At 57.8% G+C, this 15,027-nt stretch overlaps 1 protein-coding gene across 1 annotated transcript in view; it reads right to left on the bottom strand.

Annotated features, from left to right (window-relative positions):
• PPP6R2 (protein phosphatase 6 regulatory subunit 2) overlaps positions 1 to 12,736 on the bottom strand; it is a 57,484-nt gene extending 44,748 nt beyond the window's left edge. Inside the window, exon 1 of the mRNA XM_032105691.1 lies at positions 12,695 to 12,736. The gene's annotated coding sequence lies outside the window, so the exon portion shown is untranslated. The remainder of the gene's footprint in view (positions 1 to 12,694) is intronic.
• Between the last annotated feature and the right edge of the window lie 2,291 nt (positions 12,737 to 15,027).

The following is a 15,027-nucleotide window of genomic DNA, read 5'->3' on the forward strand; positions in this document are numbered from 1 at the left end:
CCTTCCCAGCTCCCTGCCCAGAGGGGCCCGGAGCTGCCCCAGGATCCCAGGGGGGCCCTCAGCAGGGCCAGCACAGGGGACAGTCCCTGCCCTGGGGCTCTGCCCACGCTGGGGCTGCCACAGCCCAGGGGCCATCGGCCTCCTCCTGCCCCCTGGGCACCCCTGGGCTCCTGTCCAGCCGCTGGCACAGCACCCCCAGGGCCCTTCCCAGCTTTCCAGCCCCTCTGCCCCAGCCTGGAGCGCTGCAGCGGCTTGGGGTGACCCAAGGGCAGGACCTGGCAATTGGCCTGGTTGTCCCTCACTTCTCTGGCCTCATCCCGCGGATCCAGCCTGTGCCCATCCCTCGGCAGAGCTCCCACATCCCACCCAACTCAGTGCCACCAGACGTGCCCTGGCCACCAGCAGTTAAGTCCCCAGCACTGTGGGATGCTGCTCTACAGGGAAAGGGGCTGCGTTGGGTTTCTCCTTTAATAAAAAACTGCCCCTGGCAATAAACCCTTGAAGGTCTCTGTGTTGGACAAATGTGCACCCAAAATGAAGAGCTCCTTCTAATCCTGCCCGGCCTCTGAAGCTCCCAAAGAAAGAGATGCTATCAGGAGTACTTTGTTTTGATCACCAACCTTATCCTCACCCAGTATCTCGTTAAGCAGCCTCCTAATTGCTGCCCTACCCCATGCTAAGGACAGAATTTGCACAGCTTCTTGATTTAAATGTTACCTTTTAAATTAACTGCTCCACACCCAGACACAAAGAAACCGCAGCGCCTCAAAAGCTGCAGGAAAAAGGATCCCAAACGCCCTGGGAACGGAACAGCACATAAAAAGCCTTTTCTGACAGCTCAGCGCACATGGAGCTCAACACATCCCTAAAATTCACCTCCATGGGCTGCTGTGCTCACGTCAGCTCCGAGGGCAGAGGAGTCTCCCAGTCTGTGTGTGACCTGTATTCAGCAATAATTCAGCAGGATTGGTATTTCCAGCTGCTCCTCTGTGCTGACGGCCCCACGGAAGCAACAGCAGCCCCAAGGAACCCCGGGGGGATTCTGGGCTTCCCATTAGACATTAACCTTTGAGTGGGAAATTTGCACCTGCATTTGAATATTAAACCAGCAAAACAAAGTCCTGGGGGGCTTGAAGTGCTGATTTCCATCCCTTGCAGGACTCCAGGCTCCTCCTCCCTCTCCTGCCTGCCCGGATCACTTTGATGCCGCTCAGGGCTGGTTACTCTGTCTGCTCTAAGCAACAAGTGACATTTTTTCCTGGGTCACCACAGCTGAATCCCCCAGAAATCATTGCTAATGACCACACTGGGATCTCAGTGCAGGGTGATGGTTTTTACTGGGATGCACGAGCAGTGTTTCACAGCAATCCCACTTTGTCCAAGTCCTTCCACGGACCTTGGATGTTTTCATCTTTGCTGCCCACACAGAATAAGGCAATGTTACAAAAGACACCTCTTTGTGCTCAGACTGAGGGCCAGCATTTGCAAACTGAGATTTCCTGCTGCACGCCACAGGGAGATCAAGAGCTGCCCGTTCCACAGACACCTATTTGATCAGCACACGGCCTCGAGTGAGCCAGAAAAACAACTGCTGTGCTCCTTTCCTGCTCCTTCATCCCAGTTCAAAGCTTCCAAGGTGAGTCTGTGTCTGTACCTGCACTAGAACAGCCCAGCCTGTCACACGCTGCAGCTTCTACCAGAATATTTCAGCGTTCCTCCACCCAACAGACCTGGAACCGAGGCCCCAGCAAAGCAGAGCCCTCAAACAGGACATTCAATAAATGCATTTTCATTTCCTCAAGCTCTCAGGGCGTTACAGACACAGTCCATGCAAAGTTTAAGTAGTTTTGCAGTTAAAAGAAATAAAGACACTTCAGAAGGAGCTCAGAATGGCTGGGGTTGGAAAAATCCATCAAGTCCCAGCTCTGCCCCATCCCCACCTTGGCCCCAGCCCAGAGCCCTGAGTGCCATCTCCAGGAATTCCTTGGACACCTGCAGGGATGGGCACTCCAAACCTCCCTGGGCAGCCCCTGCCAGGGCCTGAGCACCCTTTCCAGGAGGAAATTCCTCCTTCTTTACCCAATTCCCCAGAACCGGGTAAAACATCTTTCCCAGGACAAGGCACCACCAGCCTGTTCTCCCTGCGTGGCACCACTCAACCTCTATTTATGGGCCAGGCTTCATCCATCATAAAACATCCTGAAAGGAAAACAGTCGCTGGGAACTCTCAGACCCACCCTTAGGAGTTCCATGGGTTTTACCTGGACAAAGAAACATCAAAGCTCAGCCTGCTCTGGCAATCCCAAGCCAGCAGGACACAGTGCTGGCCTGAGGCCACAGCTTGCTGGGTTATTTAAATCTGCACTGCTGAGAATAAATGGGTTTCCTTTGCCATACAGTATCAGCAAGAAAAAAATAATCAGCTGGGTCATTGCCCCAAACTGCCTTCCAACACTGCTGCAGGAATGTGTGAGCAGGGACGGAGGGCAGGGAAGTGGGGAAGGATGGAGCAGTAGGAAGGGGACAGCATTCCAGCTGAACTGCCCATCCAACTCCCCCTTGGAGCACTAATTCCAAGGAGTCACTCACACTGTGACTGAATTCCCTTAATCATAACCAACATCACTCATAAAACCCATGGAATCTGTAAGATGAACATTTCAAAAGACTGAAAAGGATGACATTTATTTTTCCAAGCTTAATAAAGAATCCTAGGGATTGTATCAACATTGGGAAAATAACTGAACATCCCCCTTGCACAAAAGATCATCAATAGTTCTCTTGGTCACGGAAGCATGGAACGGTCTGGTGGGGCTCGGAGTCACCTGGGGTAGTGAAAGTGTCCCTGCCCTTGGCAGGGGTTGGAATGAGATGGGCTTTAAGGCCCCAAACCATCCTGGCATTCCATGACTCCCCCCAGGAGTCTGAATGGGCCAACCCACAGGAATTGCAGTGATTTCCTCAGCAGGAATTGCCTCTCAGCCATTAAAACCTAAACCCAGCAGGGCACTGCTCCTTTTAGCCAGGGCCCTGAGATCCTCCCAGTTCTCCCAGCACCAGCTCTGCTGGTTGGCTGCTGGTGATCCCACCTGCTTTTCCCAAAATGACACATTCCTGACCAGGGCACAGTTCACAGCTCCAAACAAACTGGGATTACACAACAGGATTTTCCCCACATGGCCAAAGTCTCCCAAGCCCATCAGGTGATCCTGTCTCACTTCACTGCGCCTCGGAAAACTCCAGCATGGATCCAAACCCCAAGGATACACTCAGTGCTTTTCCTTGCTGTTCTCTTCTAAAACTGAAAATAACTCAAGAGTTTTGTTCTTGGGAACTGCATCGCTTCATTCCAGCATTTGCTTCCAGGTATCTGAGAAAACAGCACAGAGAAGCTCAAAGAATCCTGGGATCCCTGAGGCTGGAAAAGCCCTCCCAGCCCATCCAGTCCCAGCTCTGCCCCATCCCCACCTTGGCCCCAGCCCAGAGCCCTCAGTGCCACCTCCAGGAATTCCTCAGACACCTGCAGGGATGGGCACTCCAAAGCTCCCTGGGCAGCCCCTGCCAAGGCCTGAGCACCCTTTCCATGGGGAAATTCCTGCTGATGCCCAAAAGTCACCTGTGAAAAACGAAGCTGAAGTGGCCATTTTTTTCCTGCAAGACACAACATTCCTCAGCAAAGCTGCTGTTGGAAGGAAAAGCAGGAGCAGGGAGGCCATGGACACACTGGAAGCCCTCGCCACATTAACACCAATGCCCTGTACCAATTATTTCACGTGTCACAACAAAGGTGACAGAAGGGAAGGAAAAACAGAAGACCTGAAATTGCCTGCTTTGCAAGAGGAAGTTACAGTGTAACAGCCATGAAATCGGGTGTGCAGCTACTGCTGGCACCACATCCCAAAACCCCACACCAACATCTCGCATCCTAAAGCCCCTTCCTAGCTTTTGGAAACTCCTCTGCTGCGTCATCCTTGAGTCTTCAGAGCCCTCAGTCACACGCAGCAGTCTGGGACCAGCCATAATGAAATGAACTCTCTCCAAAGCAGAAGGAAAAAACTCAGTAAAATATTGATAAACTTCTGAGCCTCAGGTCCTCCCCGTGCCAAGCACCGAAGGAGGTGGGGAAACTCTGTCCTCTGCCTTAAGGGCCCCAGAGCCCCCCCAGTGCCAGCCCTGCCATGGCAGGGACACCTCCCACTGTGCCAGGCTGCTCCAGCCCCAATGTCCAGCCTGGCCTTGGCCACTGCCAGGGATCCAGGGGCAGCCCCAGCTGCTCTGGGCACCCTGGGCCAGGGCCTGCCCACCCTCCCAGCCAGCAATTCCCAATTCCCAATCTCCCATCCAGCCCTGCCCTCTGGCACTGGGAAGCCATTCCCTGGCTCCTGGCATTCCAGTCCCTGATTCAGGGTCCCTCTCTGGCTCTCCCAGATGCCTTCAGATCCTGGAAGGTTCTGTGAGGTCTCCACACGACCTTCCCTTCCCCAGGCTGAACATTCCCCACTCTCCCAGCCTGTCTCTGCAGGTGCTCCAGTCTCTGTATGAACGTGCTGGGCTCCTCTGGACTTGCTCCAGCAGCTCCGCGTCCTCCTGATGCCAGGAGCAGCAGAGCTGTGCCCTGCGCTCCTTTCAGAACTGAAATCCAACTGTGCTGGGCATGTGCACAACAATAACTTTAATTTGGTTCAGTGCTTTGGCCTTAGAGAGATCTCCATGGTTCTGAATCCCTTCCTGCTTCCAGCATCAAACTCATCCATCTGCTGTGGAACAGGGAGAAGTTTCCCCAAACAGAACTCAGGGTTCAGACATGGCAAAACATCCAGCGTCTCACAACCACGGAATTGCTTAGGCTGGGAACGCCCTCAGGGAGCACTCAGTCCAATCTCTTGTCTCGAGCAGCTCCCAGGCCTGACCTGGGTGAGGAGGTCCCTGTTCCAGCCCTGCAGGTGTCCCCTGCCCCAGGCTGGGTCTCACCCCACGTGCAGATATTTATACTGGGGATGACTAATGCCAGTCAGTCACCCAGACTCCCTGAGCACTTCCCCAGCACAACTCGGCTTTATTTCAGACCCCTGCATGGACACGGAATGAGCATCTGGCTCCTCCACTGACTAAAAAAGGAACCCTGAATGGTTACCTCAGGAGGAGGGATTTACATCACACAGGTGTGAACTTTGGGAGAGGTTCCAGCCTCTGGAAAGCCAAGGCAGAGTCTGAAACACATTGCTGGGGGGAGGGGAAATACTTAGAAAGTCATGGAAGAAAACTGAGGATATACCATGGACAGTGCAATGTAAAGAGTGATACAGTAATTTAGGGAATCATGGAATGGTTTGGGTGGGAAGGGACTTTAAAGACCGTCTCATTCCACCCATGGCAGGGAACAAGAACTAGGAGGATGCAGAAGAAGTAAATAACAACTGAGAACAAAGAAAAGCAATCTTCCAACAGAAAAATAAAAAGGAAACAAGCCACAGAGTGAAGCTGAAAAAACATCCTTTAGTGTTTTCTAATTTGCTAAATGGTGCAGACTGGTGCAGGTGCTCAGCAGGAATGGGGTATCCTGGTTCAGGGGCTGGGGGCTCCCAGGATGACCCGGATATTCCATTCCCTGGGCTGAGCTTGATTTAACCTAACAAGGAGCCATGGCTGTTGTCAGCACCACTGCAGCCCCACTGCTGCAACCCCGTCACATTCCAACCCCATATTCCAACTGCCTGGCAGAACTTCCAGCAGTGGCACTCATGTTCAGTGAATCTGAAGGGCAGAGAATGGTTGGGTGGGAAGGGAGCTCAGAGCCCCTCCAGTGCCAGCCCTGCCATGGCAGGGACACCTCCCACTGTGCCAGGCTGCTCCAGCCCCAATGTCCAGCCTGGCCTTGGCCACTGCCAGGGATCCAGGGGCAGCCCCAGCTGCTCTGGGCACCCTGGGCCAGCCCCTGCCCACCCTCCCAGCCAGCAATTCCCAATTCCCAATCTCCCATCCAGCCTTGCCCTCTGGCACTGGGAAGCCATTCCCTGGCTCCTGGCCCTCCATGCCTTGGCCCCAGTCCCTCCGCAGCTCTCCTGGAGCCCCTTTAGGCCCTGCAAGGGGCTCTCAGCTCTCCCTGGATCCTTCCCTTCTCCAGGGGAACATTCCCAGCTCTCCCAGCCTGGCTCCAGAGCAGGGGGGCTCCAGCATCTACACGGCCTCTCTGGACTCTCTCCAGCAGCTCCAGGTCCCTCTGTTGTTGGGAGCTGCAGGCTTAGCTGAAGCAGCAGAAGTTCCCAGGAAGGGGAGGTGCTGAGCCCTGCTCCCTGTGAGCCTGGCACCAGCACAGCCACACCAGTAACACGCTGCACCACAACGCTGCCAGCGCCATCCAACCACGCCCTGGTTAAATCCCCAGGACAGCCCCGGCCCTGTCACTCTGCTCCTTCCTGGGTCCCACGTCCCCGTGTCCTCCCTGGTGCCAGCGCTGCCACTCCCGCGGGCGCTGGAGGAGCTGCTCCAGCTGCGGAGCTCCCGGCGCTGGCCCCGTGCCCGCGGCTCTGCCGCTGCCATCCCGCACGGACACGGTGCCAGCACAGGGCAGCCTGGCCTTCTGCCTGCTCCTGGCGCTGTGCAACTGTGCCCTTCGTCCTCTGCCTCGGGGACACGGGGACAGTTTTCAACCTGTGAGCTCACAGGCTCAATTATCCTTCTCAAAGAAAAGAAATCCATCTTAACATAAAAGAATTCAATTAAACGGCGTCCCGGGGGATCTGCCGAGGGAAGAAAACACAAATAAACAGCTAAGGAAACACAACCTTCTCATCCCACCCCACTGCACGGCCAAGCAAGGAGCTGGAACGAGCTGCAGGCTGTGCAAGGCTGCGAGGAATGGAAGGAAAGGAAGAAACTGCCACATGGAAGAGAACCCCAAATGTCACAGCAGAGCCACCGGTGCCTTCCCTGAGGTGTGACAGAACTCAGTCCTCGCAAGGAATCAAATGCAAAACTGAAACTGAAGCAGCTTCTTGTGCTCTATTTCCGTCTTCCTTCCTGTGGCTGCAGCAGCCAGACCATCCCTGCTCCGGCAGGTTTGCGTCTCTCCCAGTGCCAGGCTCTGCTCTGCTGCCCCTGCTCCGAAAGCTGCCCAAGGAAATCAGAATCAAAGCAACTCCAGAGTCATCAGTGCCACTCCAGGCCACAGAGCTCTGAGCAGCAGCAAACTGCAGGACTGAAATCGCATTCCAACCCCAGGTTCCCAGCACAGGAAGTGCAGCAGGGGGGCTGCCAGCCCCACACAAACCCTGGACTGAGCAATCCAGGTGTTTGGGAAGTTTTCCCTGCAAAGCCGAAGTTCCACAGGGCTCCAGCTCAGGCCCAGTTCTCTTCAGCACCTTCACAATGACCTGGATGTGGCTCAAAGGGACTCCAGGGAAGTCTCCAGATGGTACAAAACTGGGAGGAGCTGCTGACTCCCCAAAGGCAGAGAGACCCTGCAGAGAGACCTGGACAAATCCGAGGGCTGGGAATCACCAGCTGTGTGAGGTTTAACACAGGTAGGTGCTGGATTCTGCATCTGGGCCGGGGCAGCCCTGGATGCACCCACAGGCTGGGATGGACGGGCTGGAGAGCAGCTCTGGGAGGGGACCTGGGATTCTGGTGGATGGCAAGAGGGATCTGAGTCAGCTGTGCCCTGGAGCCAGGAGGGACATCCCTGTCCTGGGGGGTATCAGGGACAGCACTGAGGGAGGGAATTGTCCTGCTCTGCTCTGGGGAGGCCTCACCTCCAGTCCTGGGACTGGGCACCTCAATATTAAAAAAACCTGAAAGCTGTTGGAGAGCATCTGAAGGAGGGACATGGGGATGCGGAAGGGTCTGGAGGGGCCACAAAAGGAGTGGCTGAGGGCACTTGGAATGTTCAGCTGGAGGAGACTGAGCTCAGATGTCCCCAGGGGCTGCAGCTTCATCCTGAGGGGCAGCTCCAATCTCTGCTCCCTGTGACAGGGACAGGACCCAGGGAATGGCTGGAGCTGTGCCAGGCAGGGTCAGGCTGGAGATCAGGAAAGGTTCTTCCCTCAGGGGGTGCTGGGCACTGCCCAGGCTCCCCAGGGAATGGGCACAGCCCGAGGCTGCCGGAGCTCTGCTCCCAGGGATGCCCAGGGTGGGGCTGTTGGGTGCCTGGGCAGGGCCAGCAGCTGGATCCACCATCCCTGTGGGTCCCTTCCAGCTCAGGATGTTCTGTGGAAAGCTGTGCCAGAGAAGTTTTTCACTCTGCCCCGGCCAGGGAAGAGCTCTGAGCTCTGCCTCCCCCAGTGACTCCCTGCCCTTTGCCATTTCACCAGAAGGTTTTTTTCTCACGCCTCCTGCCCAGATCGGCCCCGTGTCCTCAGGCACCCCAGGTTGACTCCAAGGGAAGGAATGGGGTGTGTGTGGGTGCTGTGGCACCGGGGATGGCCACCCCAGAGCACTTCCAGCTCTCAGGTAACAGGCAGACACAGGAAAGAGAGGCTGAGAGGGACAATGAGGAGCACTCCCAGCCCAGCAGCTGCAGAGCTGCCAGCTCAGGCTGAGGAGCTGCACTTCCTCCTGACATCACCTCACCCTCGCTGTGGTGACAGCCCCCGGTCACGGCTCTGTGCCACGTGGGGTATGGTTTAAAGGGGCCCCTGACAAGAATGACAATTTTGGTCAGGCTTCAGGCCTTGCAGACATTTATTATTGTCACTCTCGAGGTGCCTCTGCTTCATCTGGGACTAACAGGCACTAAGAAACACAAAAATGGAACTTCCCACTTCCACGCCTTGTCCAACACCAATATGTGTGGCACTCAAATTCCACCTAAATCCAAGTTTTTTTCACCTGAGATTTTCAAGCTTGGCTGCAAAAGCTTCATTTCCTGAGATAACTGATATTTATTTACCCAAGTTCCCCTCCAAACCAGAATTAAGGTGCAGGTAAAAATAGTACAGGTGGTCATAATAATGTCAATATTGGTTATTGCAGTGCTGGCGGCTGGGGAGGATCAAAACAAGGAGCAGGGAAGCCCATTAGGAGCAAGGGGAGGATGGGAGGAGGAATAGGGACCAGAGAGGGAAAGAGAAAAGTTCAAGTAGAGAAACACAGCAGCGGCCAGGAAAGACAACACACTCCTGCTTCCAATAATATTGAATCAAAGGAGACACTTAAGAGCCTTTGTTGCTACTCCTGGTCACACAGAGGCCACATTCCTTCCCTGAGCCTTCCATAAACCCCCGACATCTGCGGATTTTCCGCGAAAAGGAGGTAAAACCGCTGCAGCCCATAAATGTAATCAGGAGCAGGGCTGTGTTCCCTGTAAATAGGGCCAGGAGTGAGGGACTGCTGCTCCCGGCCGAAGCTCCGTGTCCGACAGCCCGGCCCGAGCGCTGCCGTCACTCATTAACTCACTCTATTAAATCCTCAATTAGTTCTTCAGGAATTCTGCATCCAGCAAAACAAGACCTCCCACAAACCTTCCTCCCTGTAAAGTTCTCTGAAGTTCTGTCAACCTGGCACAGGCTCCCCACGGAATGGTTCCAGCCCCGAGGCTGCCAGAGCTCCGGGAGCATTTAGACAACGCTCTCAGGGATGCACAGGGTGGGATTTGGGGGGTCCTAGGCAGGGCCAGGAGCTGGACTTGATGATCCCTGTGGGTCCCTTCCAACTCAGGATATTCCTTGATCCTATGATTGAAGCACCCAGCTCCTCCTTTGCTCTCAGCTCACCGACCTCACCCGTTTCTCCTGCACCATTTGCACCCAAATTTCCCAGTTATTCTTGTTCTACTCCTGTTCCAAAACCAAGATTTACTCCAACAAGAGACTCTCCTATTTCCTGGCATTCCAGTTTGCTCATTTTTACGGCTGAGCTGCAGCTCCTGCCCTTCAGGCGCTCTGACTCGCAGCCCCTGTTAAACCATCCTGCTGGATGGTATCCACGGAGTCATGATCCCGAGCACAGAACCCACGGCTTTTCCACCTGCACCCCTGGCTGTCAGCAGGGAGAGAGGAAAGCTCATCCCTCTGTTCCCAGCCCTGAGCTCTCCCCAGCCTCTGGTGACCAGGGGCAGGACCCGAGGGAGCTGGGCCAGGGGAGGGTCAGGCTGGATATCACCCTAGAGGCTGGTCGGGCACTGCCCAGGCTCTCCAGGGAATGGGCACGGCTCCAGGGCTCCGGGAGTGTTTGGACACCGCTCTCGGGGATGCACAGGCTGGGGTTGGGGTGTCTGTGCAGGGCCAGGAGCTGGATCGATGATCCCTGTGGGTCCCTTCCCACTCAGGAGATTCCACGGTTCTGTGATGCTGGAACTCCTCTACACCACTGCTGGGCTCAGGGAAGAAAACTTTTGGGTCCCCTTTGCCACCAGAAAACTCAGGGCAGACCTTGAACAAAGCATTCCTTGCACAGAGCACGGAAAACCACCACAGGAAAACATTGGGATATCTCCCTACCAAAGAGAAGAGGAAGCATTAACGAACCAACCCCCCCTTCTCGCTCAGGATCTCACTGTGTGGGGACAGCAGGGATGGGATTCCCTCCAGCTGCCTCCCAATCCAACCAGGAAACTGTGATCAGGACCGGGGTATCCCACTCTGGAACACTGCTGGGCCCCCCAGCCCCCTGTTCCCCAAGGCAGCTCTGCCAACAGCGGCCTGGAGCTTCCCAAAAATCCTGTAAGCCCACAGAGCGCTTTTCTCCTGGTAACAAACCCCCGAGCAGCAGCTCTCACACAGTGCTGCCTCTTCGTTATTATTTTTGACAGTTTCCAATTTGTGAAGTCAGAAATCCACCCTGTCCCTCCCACAGCACATGCAGAGCTCCTGGAACACCAGGGCTGAGCAGGAGATGCTCCACAGCTCCTGCATCCCACAACAAACCTTCCCCCCAGAGCGAGGTTCTGCAGGAGCCTTTCCTGCACCACCTGCCCAACAGGCACCTGCCGCAGCACCCCCAATCTGCCACCACTGCCAGCCAGGACGCTGTCCCACATCCCTGCATTTCAGCGTTAATCCAAAGAGAGTACAAAAATCACCAGGAATAGCTGGGTACACGCAGAGAACAAGCCTTAGCCTCAGAGCGGTTTGTTCCTGCCCAGCCCTCATCACCTTCTCCCGAGCAAATGTCACCCAGGCCAGCCCAGGCCATGATGTGCTCCCACTGATAGCCCAAAATCTAACTTTGCTTCCCATGAGATCACCATTGGTTGCCATGGAAATCCCTATACTACCATCCACCATGGGTTTTTTTTACCTCTGAAGTATTTTGGCAGCATGCTCGCTTTTAAGTGTCAGAGTAATAAGAGAAAACATAAATGTTTCTTCTCTCATCAGGCTTTAAACAGAGCTTTATAACCCAAATCTGCTCCTAAGAGCTTGGTTCAAACCTGTGGGGCCGGGCAGGGCTGGAATCAACACCTTCTCCTTTCGGAGACACAAAATAAATGATGAAAACAACCTTCAAGTTCTTAAAACATGAATTTCCAAGTGGGGGATCAAGCGAGGAAAAACCTCTCAGGCCCCTCCAAGTTCTCTCAGTTTCTCTTTTTCACTTCCTAGTTTGGTTTTTTTTTTTTTTAGCTGGTGCAAAACAAGGCCCTCAAATTGAGCAGGGCCCTCCCAGCCTCTGCCAGGAGCCGCTTTCCTGTCAGATCAATCTTGTGGTGATTCCAGCCGGGGCCTCCACTCCTACCCCGGTTTCTGGTCATTAATAAAACCAGCACGGTGATATTTATGGCCAAATTCTGCACCCTGAGGTGGGCAGGTCCCCAGGAGGGTGACACTCGTGGGAGGCTGATCCCCCCTCCTGTGACCCCCGGGAGGGACCTGATCCCGGGAAGGGATCAGACCCTCGGGAGAGGGACCCTGACCACTGATCCCCCTCCTCTCACCCCCGGGAGGGACCTGACCCCCGGGAACAGAACCAGAACCCCGGAGGACAGGCCAGACCCTCGGGAAGGTGACCAGACCCCCGGGAAGGAGATCTAACCCTTGGGAAAGGGACCAGACCCCTCCGGAAGGGGACCCGACAGCCGAGAGGGACTTGGCCCATAGAAGGGGAACAAGACCCTCAGGAAGGGGGACCCTCGGAAGGGTGATCTGACCCCCAGGACGGGGACCTGACGCCCGGAAAGGACCTGACCTCCGGGACTGACCTGACCCCACAGAACCTCGAGAGGGGGGCCTGGCCCTCGGGAAAGGGACCAGACCCCCAGGGGGGTGATGCGAGCCCCGGGCAGGGGACCCCCGGAACGTGACAAGACCCTGGGGAGTGCGCTCTGAGCCCTGAGAGGGGGATCTGAGCCCCAGGAAGGGTGACCTGACCCCTGACCTTGCCACCGCCACCACTCCCGACAGCTCCGGCCACTCCCGGCCGACCAGGTGCGATCCAGGACCACCTAGAGCCCGCAGCCCCAGCCCAGCCAGCCCGCCCCGCACGCACCAAAACACGGCAAAAGGAAACTGTCACGCGCAGAGCAGCCGGATTTAACCCAGATCCGCACGGAACGAGGCGGCGGGACCACGGCCCAGCCCCGGACAGAGGCTCGGCGGGGGTGGTTTGTAACCCCCCAAACGGTGCCGAACCCCCGGAGCGCGGGGGGCGCCTCCGGGAGGCCGGAACGGAGCCGGGGGGGCGGCGGGGCCCAGCCCGCGGCGCCGGGCCCAGCCCCGACCCCGGCCCCGCGAGGGCGGCGGTGACAGCCGGGTCTCACCTGCGGGTGCCGCGCTGCCCTCGGGCGCTGCCGGGCCGGGCTGCGGGCCGGGCCCGCGGGCTGGGCCGGCCGGGGCTGCGCGGGCAGCGGCGGCGGAGCGGCGGCTGTGGCGGCTCCAAAATGGCGGCGGCGCCGCGGCTCCCTCAGGGCGGGGGGAAGAGGGGCGGGGCCGAGGGCCGGGGGCGGGGCCGGGGGCGGGGCGGTGTGGCGCGTGGGCGGGGCGGGGAGTGGGCGGGGCCACCGGCTGTGGGCGGGGCCACCGCAGGGGCGGGGCCGCGGGGCCACCGGGATGGGGACACGGGGACGGGAATGGAACGTGGAGATGGGGACACGGGGACGGGAATGGGACATGGAGATGGGGACACAGGGACGGGAATGGGAACGTGGAGATGGGGACACGGGGACGGGGACACGGGGACGGGAATGGAACGTGGAGATGCGGACACGGGGACGGGAATGGGACATGGAGATGAGGACACAGGGACGGGAATGGGAACGTGGAGATGGGGACACGGGGACGGGGACACGGGGACGGGAATGGAACGTGGAGATGGGGACGCGGGGACGGGAATGGGACATGGAGATGAGGACACAGGGACGGGAATGGGAACGTGGAGATGGGGACACGGGGACGGGGACACGGGGACGGGAATGGAACGTGGAGATGGGGACGCGGGGACGGGAATGGGACATGGAGATGGGGACACAGGGACGGGAATGGGAACGTGGAGATGGGGACACGGGGACGGGGACACGGGGACGGGAATGGAACGTGGAGATGGGGACGCGGGGACGGGAATGGGACATGGAGATGGGGACACAGGGACGGGAATGGGAACGTGGAGATGGGGACACGGGGACGGGGACACGGGGACGGGAATGGAACATGGAGATGGGGACACGGGGACGGGAATGGAACGTGGAGATGGGGACACGGGGACGGGAATGGGACATGGAGATGGGGACACGGGGACGGGGACACGGGGACGGGAATGGAACATGGAGATGCGGACACGGGGACGGGAATGGAACATGGAGATGGGGACACAGGGACGGGGACACGGACATGAGGACATGGGGACGGGGCAGGAATGGGCACGGGGATGGGGGCACGGACATGGGGACACGGACACCGCGGGACGGGGAGGAGGACGGTGGGACGGGGATCGCGACACGGGGCGGGAACGGAGGGACAGGACGGGGGGACAGGGACGGGAATGGGAATGGTGGGGCGGGGATGGAGACGAGGACAGGGGGACGAGGATGGGGACATGAGGATGGGGGAATAGGGACGGGGATGGGAATTGGGATAGGATGGGATGGGATGGGATGGGATGGGGTCGAACATGGGGACGGGAATGGGGGGACAGGAACGGGGACATGGGGAGATAGGGACGGGAACGGGGACAAGGGGACAGAGACACGGGGGCGGAGATGGAGACACCGGGGCGGGGACTGGGGACAGGGAGATGGTGGGACGGGGACAGAGACACCGGGACACTGGGAAGGGGACGGGGCGATGGGGACACGGGGACAGGGGGTGAGGGATGGTGCAGGGCGGGGCAGGGGAACAGTGGGGCGGCCCCAGACCCGGGGACAGGGGCGAGGGGACAGCGACAGCCCTCGGGCCCACGGGGTGGCGAGTTGCGGCCCCCGGGGGTGGTCACGGCCTCGGGGGGAGCAGGAGGAGCACGAGGACAGGACCTCGGGGCTGGGGGGACACGGGGACACCGGGAGCCCTTCCGTGGCCACGGCCTTCAGGTGACTCCGGTGCCACTGCACAGGGGGGACCCCAGAGATGGGCCCTGTCAGGGGACAGGTCGGGGACAGGGTCCACTGTGTCCAGGGAAGTGGGGATGAGCATGGAGAGGGGAGGGAAAAAGAGGAGAAGGAGGGAGCAGGGAGCCAGGGCTGGGAGCAGGGATCTCTGAGTCATGCTGGCAGCCTGGGCTCCTGGATCCGCTGTCTCCGTGCCCGGATTTGTCTTTGTCTCGTGGATAAACTGCTTTCCAAGTGCCAGCATCCTCCAGGAACCCAGCAGGAAGCGATCCAATCCTTCATTCCAAAGTGAATTCCTGCCATGAGATTTACCACTAAGCTGCTCCGCGCTGCTCTCGCCGAGGCCTTGACCCTGCAAATATTCCTGCACGTGGTTAAACTTTACCGGGAAAACGTGGCCTTTGCCATGGGAGAAGATGGACAGTTTTATCCTGCCCTGCTTGCAGGGGGCATGGAATCACGGGATTGTGGGACGGTCTGGGTTGGAAGGGAGCTTGAGGCTCATCCATGTCACTCCCCTGCCACAGGCCGGGCTTTGGCCATGGGGGTTTTGC

This window comes from Corvus moneduloides, chromosome 4, assembly GCF_009650955.1.
Source record: "Corvus moneduloides isolate bCorMon1 chromosome 4, bCorMon1.pri, whole genome shotgun sequence".
Lineage (NCBI taxonomy): Eukaryota > Metazoa > Chordata > Aves > Passeriformes > Corvidae > Corvus > Corvus moneduloides.